This window comes from Helicoverpa armigera, chromosome 24, assembly GCF_030705265.1.
Source record: "Helicoverpa armigera isolate CAAS_96S chromosome 24, ASM3070526v1, whole genome shotgun sequence".
Lineage (NCBI taxonomy): Eukaryota > Metazoa > Arthropoda > Insecta > Lepidoptera > Noctuidae > Helicoverpa > Helicoverpa armigera.
Genome location: NC_087143.1, coordinates 674,930 through 681,944, shown reverse-complemented (window position 1 = coordinate 681,944; position 7,015 = coordinate 674,930). Strand labels below are relative to the sequence as shown.

The 7,015-nt window shown below is 36.1% G+C and overlaps 1 non-coding gene across 1 annotated transcript; it reads left to right on the top strand.

Moving 5' to 3' along the window:
- Nucleotides 1-2,408: 2,408 nt before the first annotated feature.
- Nucleotides 2,409-2,523, top strand: Trnal-caa (transfer RNA leucine (anticodon CAA)). Its single transcript has 2 exons — nucleotides 2,409-2,446; nucleotides 2,479-2,523. It is a non-coding gene; the product is annotated as a tRNA-Leu (tRNA).
- Nucleotides 2,524-7,015: the final 4,492 nt, after the last annotated feature.

Genomic DNA, 7,015 nt, shown 5'->3' with positions numbered 1-7,015 from the left:
ATTTTAGTGTAAAGCTTTCTTCTACGTAATTTTAACTGTAGGTAGTGTAACGTAAGATTTTCTGAAAACAACAGCTTTGGGCGAAACAACAAATAACCTCACATTTTTGTTTTATTTCCATTAGAAGCACACTTGCACAGTGTACTATTTCAATTAGAGGTGACCACATAATCACCGCGGCTGCTGCGGCGGTCAAATTTGATTGTTTGACAAATTCCCTCGTTTACTGGTGTTTACACATTTCGGCTAATCAGGGAAACTGTTGGCTTTCACTTGTGGTTTACGATAATTTATGTAAAAAAGAATTTTCACTGCTGTACCTACTCGGGGTCCCGGGTTCGATTTCTAGGCCAATATACCTATGTATATGTTACTGACTATCGGCCAACTGAACATTTGTCGTCTATTGGGTAAAAATTGTATGTTGGTATCTAGAACATAATGTCTTGTATTGGGATAAAATATGTATTTTTGTGACCAACGTTATCTCTGAAACCTACCAAACATTGTTTCAGACCAAATATGAAAAGTGTTAAAGAAATAATATACAAAACAAAACGAAATAGCAATAAAAAGAAATTGCTCCTTACTTGTAACATTCAGCAAAAATTCGCCTCATATTTTTGATATAAAAAAACAAATTCTATATCGACAAAGAAAGGTATTTGCGATAACGAATAACTCGAATCAGAACGTTTATTTTTTTCTCCTTACAACGAATTTATTAAGAAAAATATTCCCTTTACCGCTTTAGAAATATTCGTAATATTTCGCCTGTTTTTTCTCACAAAATTATCGTTAATAATGTTAACAGGTTTTGTTGTAGAAATCTCTACGAGTATTTTTATGAATTCTGTTTATATTTCTCTGCTTGACATAACTCATCATCACCATCATCTCAGCCATAGGACGTCCACTGCTGAACAGAGGCCTCCCCCTTTGATCTCCACAGATACCTGTTGGAAGCGACCTGCATCCAACGTCTTCCGGCGACCTTTATAAGGTCGTCTGTCCATGACATAACTGTGTAGCTTTTTTTTTAACGCCGTCAAAAATCGTCAATGACCCCCTCCCGCTGTGGGTTAGCAGCGGTGAGGGAGTGTTAGACTCTTACTGACTAAAACCCGTCGTGTTCCGTCGTAGGCCTTTTATGTACCAGGGCCGCGCGGTATCTCTTTCGAACAACCTTTTTCTACAGAAACTTGTGTCAATTGTCACTTCTGTTTTTATTAATATTGTTATCAAAAAATGTTTGAATATATTTGTTGTAACTTCTCAAAACACTCAAAGATAGCTTATCACTTTAATATAAAACCAATTTGCTATAGATTTTTGTTATTTCACTTCAAGCACGGGAACATTTTTTATTTTATCATCAAGTTCCAATTGTCTATGAGCAATTATAACAATTTTGTGTCTTGTGGATAACTTCTTAGATTGCACAATGGTAAACTAGTTAAGTGTTATTATTCTGTTACTTTATTAACGTAAATGTTTACCTATTATTACAAATTAAATAAAAAATACACGTTCACGGCGTTGTCGTACAAACTTACCAAATTCCTAGCCATAGGTAATTAAATAGGTATGTTATGATTACTCTTCGTCAACTCGGCAATATCTATTAAATGAATATTTAGTACATACATATGAAGACGCTTGTAGTGTCAGCTACAAGTTTTCACAAAAATACTTACTGAAAGAACTAATTAAGAACTCGACAAAAAAAAAAACAAAGTAAATCATTACCCACCTCAGAAATAAAAGGGATATATTAACAGTTAAACAAATAAGTATGTTGTTTTACTACTAATAAATACATAATTACAAGTAAAATAAACGACCAAAATTGACAATATTTGTATTAATTCAAAGAATTTCATGTATTAGCGAATATATTTATAAAATATTCATACATATAATGCAACGTATGAAATGGTGCTTTCATTAAAATGTCATTCCACTCAAAAGTTATTTTGCGAAAATTGAGCGTGAAAATTCCGTTAAAAAATCATTTATTTTTCAAATTAAATTTTTTTGATGGATACTTTTAGTATTCACACTACTTAGTACAGTCTTACTTACATATTTATTTTGCCCAGAAAACTTCTCATCATCGTCATCATCGTCATCAGCCTATCGCAGTCCACTGCTGGACATAGGCCTCTCCAAGTGCACGCCACTGAGATCGATTTTCGGCTTCTTAAAAAAACTTCTCCCAACCGAATAACTGTTTATATTTTCTTACGAAGTATTATATTTTCAGTTTACCTACTACTTATCTCTGTACCAAGATTTGTCTCAATCGTTTGAACCATTTTACAATGGCGTGACGAGCCAACTCGTGCACACATAAATTGTAATGATTGCATGTAATGCGTTCGATAATTTCGACGCATTCATCATCTGTCAGGATGGCCGAGCGGTCTAAGGCGCCAGACTCAAGGATGCCTTGCTTACTGAACGTGAGTCGAGTTGTTCTGGTCCTCTCTGAGGGCGTGGGTTCGAATCCCACTTCTGACAAAGTTTTTTTGATTGCTTATGTATCTTTTTTTTTGGTCTACAATGGTTTTAATCATGATTTATATCAAGCGTGGTGATTTCATGCTTACTTAATGAAGATTGGCGATTTCATTTTCGTCCAAGATTTTCGACCTTTGAAACTCCATAAAACTTAAACTTGTGACTTAACCTGGAATCGAACTCCACAATTCTACTTTAACCACTAAGCTTCACTTCTAATAATAACCATCCATGAAAAGCAGCAAGAAAGTAATCATTGCTAAGAGCTAGCGATGCATGTTGCTACATAAGGCAGCTATGACCTACACGCCTCATTATTCCAGTCGGCTTCCAGGTCAAGTGCGCCCTCTAATATGCACGTTAGGCACACAAAAGAACGGCTTCTGAGGGCGGGAAGAAAGTTCCATTGAGGTGCTTATTGAGTTAGAATGTGTATTGTTTTATCTTCGTGGTCTGGTAGTTGTCGTAGTGGTCTGGTAGGTAAAACACCAACTTCTCAAGTATGAGTTTGATGCCAAGTTAGTTAAGCACCAATGTAACTTTTCTAAGTTTATATGTTTTTTCTTACTTGGACTGTGAATTGTATGAAATCACCTGTAGCTGTATGAGGATAACGAGAAGTCTGAAAATGTGACTACCAGTTTTATCAAGGGGTATCGTGTAACCCGAGTAATAGCCTGGATATGAGCTCCAATATTTATCCATCGTTTTATGCAATATTAATATCCTGCATAAAAATAACAATGCAATTTTATCGTGAAAGAAAATAAACATTGAAAATATGATACCCCTTCACAATAAAGTAGTTTGAAAGGGAAAATACTTTGTTCAAACAAATACAAAATAACCAGAAAATAACGAGTATTTCTCAGAAATATAGTTTCCCATATTTCATAAGAAACTCAACACTCGAAGCGCTAATCAATAATCCAAGCTGGGAAACACTGAAAAAGCAATTTCCCGCTAAATAGAATAATAAAACTTAGGTAAAAAGTGTCGGCTCCACGCCTCAGGGAACACTACTATACATATGCACGGAATAACTTCAGTAGTACCACTTTTAATTTATTAATTTGCATATGACTCCATACAATACCTCCAGTTCATCAAATAACTTTGCTTCGAAAAAGTTGAATGTTCGATATCTCGCGCATGAGTGAATAGTGAGATATAACGTGATAAAAGACATAGGCTACGTTTTATCCAGGTGCAGGAAGTGAAATTTAAGGTAGTAAACTGTGTACTATGGAAGTATTTCATCACCCTGTGTGTTTCATAACTTATATTATGTACTAGCTTCTGCCCGCGACTTCGTACGCGGATCCTGTCACTTATGCCAGCGACTACGGGGTCAGCAAAATCAAAGATCTGAATAGTCGCAATAGACGTGACCATAGGGATATAAGTAGTGATTCTAATTAGTCCGCATTTAAGTTGTGTGAGGCAAAAATATTACACGTATTATTACGTAAAAAAACATGAAATAGATGACAAAGTCGTGGTGACTTAGTGGAATTCGTGGTGGTTTAGTGGGTAGAGAACCAATCTCTCAAGTATGAGCGTGCGTCTTTAATTCCAGGTCTGGCAAGTGCCTGCCAATGCAACTTTTCTAAGTTCGTATGTACTTTCTACGTATATTTTGGATACCAATGACCGTTATTTGGAGGGGATGTTAAACTGTAGGTTCCGACTGTCATTGAACATTCTTGGCAGTCGTTATGGGTAGTCAGCAGCCAGTAAGTCTTACCAAGGGGTGATGGGTTGAGCGGTTGGCTCTTGAGATAATAACGACAATAATAATGAGATATAGGCACCGCAGGACATCTGAGGCTGATGACGGGGAGTAGCGACCCCGCGGGGCTATATATACTGAGTTCTCCAGGAAGTGTATACTGTCCCCCATCTCCGGCCGGTCGGAGTGAACCATGACGGGGGTAGGTCTCACGCCTCTGGCTTGGCTTGGCTGTCCAGAGTAGAGTCGCTAGAGCAGGATTAGTAGCCCTGCTCGGAGGGTAGGTGCCTCATGGTAAGCACTGGGAGCGCGTAATCTGCGTTTAAAGTCCGCCGAGGTATCCTCACCCTTCAGCCGCTCATGTCCCTGTTGCCCTCTTGTTGCTATTCAGTGACTGGTTCCCGGGGGCCCAGTAAGTGAGGTGGCGAGTCTCCACCTGCCGTTTTTACATGTACCTAGTACATTGTCATCCACTAACATCCCATCACAATAGCCCAAGTAGTTTTCCTCCATAGTTAGCAACAGTTTAGCACAGAACCGGGGATTGTCTTTTTTTTTAACGACGTCCACCGGGGATTGTCCTTGGGTTCATTTCTATAGTGTATAAAGGGATAATCGTCGGTTTTGTGTCTCAAAAGGGCTTCAGCGTGTTGGCTTCGGCCCCACGTTTGCTAAAACGTCATATCTTCATATGCTTCATATAGTCTAGCAGGGCTCCTGGAGTTCCACATCAGGTATTTTACATCTTCAATTTTTATAAGTTAACAGAGAATGCTTATCAGATTGAACAACTTTTGCTAAAACGTCATACCTCTATATGCTATAGTCTAGCTGGGCCCCTGGAGTTCCACATCAGGTGTTTTAGATCTTCAATTTGTATAAGTCAATAGAAAGTGCTTATCAAATTGAACAACTTTTGCTAAAACGTCATACCTGTATATGGCACAGAGAAGCTGGGCTCTTGGGGTTCCACATCAGGTGTTCCAGATCTTAAAATGTATTATCTCAGCTGAAAATGCTCATCAAATGAAACAATTTTTGCCAGGGCACCATATTTGTATCTGTTATAGTTTTATTGGTCTGTTGGAGTTCTGCACCAGGTCTTCAAGTTTCAAAGATAAATTATAGCCTATATGTTGACCAGGCTTAATACTGATACAACAAAGAAAAAATCATTGAAATCCGTCCAGTAGTTCCGAAGATTAGCGTGTACAAACAAACAGACATACAGACATACAGACATACAGACAAACAGACAGATTTTTTTTTTTGGATTTGTGCTCCATTACTGATTCTAAACCCCACCCAATTATTATTTTTTTAATATATTCAATGTACAGACACAGTTTTTTTACAGATTTATTATATGTATAGATTTCAGATTTTTTTATTTACTCTGCTAACTTACGTACAATACAATATAGGTACTATCATAAACTTTAATCGTTTTCACAACTCCACATGGCAGGTGTATACTGCAATACAATTGTTTTTTGAGGACATGACAAACCTGTACTACTGTTCATAATTCCACAGCGAGCACTGCGTAAAATACACTAGAGTTTTTCTTACAAATTATTATGTTCCGTGATTTTCTCTGACGCAACAGAATGTTTAGTTCTTCCATAATAATAATAAATCAGATGTTGTTTTGTTTACAGTTTGCATTGCATTTGTTTTTTTAAACTCTAATAAAAACTAAAAACTGTATTTTATATTAAAGTGTGTGAAAAAATATGAGGCTTTTTATTAAAAAATTAAAGATAAACTTCTTATACAGGTACAAGATACTATAGGTAATATTATTTATATTAGGTTATCAAATACATATTTATCAAGCCTTTCTTTTCATGATGGACACTAGAAGATCATAACAAAAAAAAAAACATCTTTTTTATTATACAAATATTTCAGCATCCTTCCTTCATTACAATTTAATAAACAACAATCTCTTTCTACTATCTAATTTTATCACTACTATGTAGATATGAGCCCTATCGTATCATTTTACTATAAGTACATATTATAGAAACAAAACACAATTCCACCAAAAATACCTGAAAGCCCAACCTTCCAATACATAGGCTTAGTCGTACAAATCGTAGTGGCGTTACCCGGGCCCTGCCATAACTTCCCCGGTGTTTAAGTTACTAAGCTATAACTTAGTCACACCGTACACACGTCACTTGTACTGCTGTATACGCAAGTTTAAACTTATGACATTTAAATAAAACTACTTTTACGGATTATATCGCGGATATATTAATATTAATTAAGATAAATAAATCTTAAACTTTCTTGGTATAAATCGGTATTAAAGTTACGACTTAGAATTCAAGACTGATTTGCACCCTTGAAGTGGGTAGTTGACTAGGTCAAAAATAAATTATGTTGTCATATTCAACTTTTTCTTATATCATTAGCATCTTAAAATAATATCACTTTCATTTATCGTTTTGATTGAATAATTGATCTCATTTTGTTATTGTAACATAAGCTAAACAAGTACGCAGTTTCACTTAAAAAATCTGGGACATCACAGCTCACATTTTCATACATATTGCATAAAGAGAAACTGTTTTTGACAGTTCAGTAAAAGTTCGGAATTTGACACGTTGGAAAATACCGTTCTATAACTATGACAAAACCATAACCAACCGTCACTGGCCGCCCATTGGTTAAATCGGCGATTTGATAACTGAAAATGGTTCGTTATAATTAAATAGTGCTCACTGTAAAACAGCCTGAAATCGACAATCT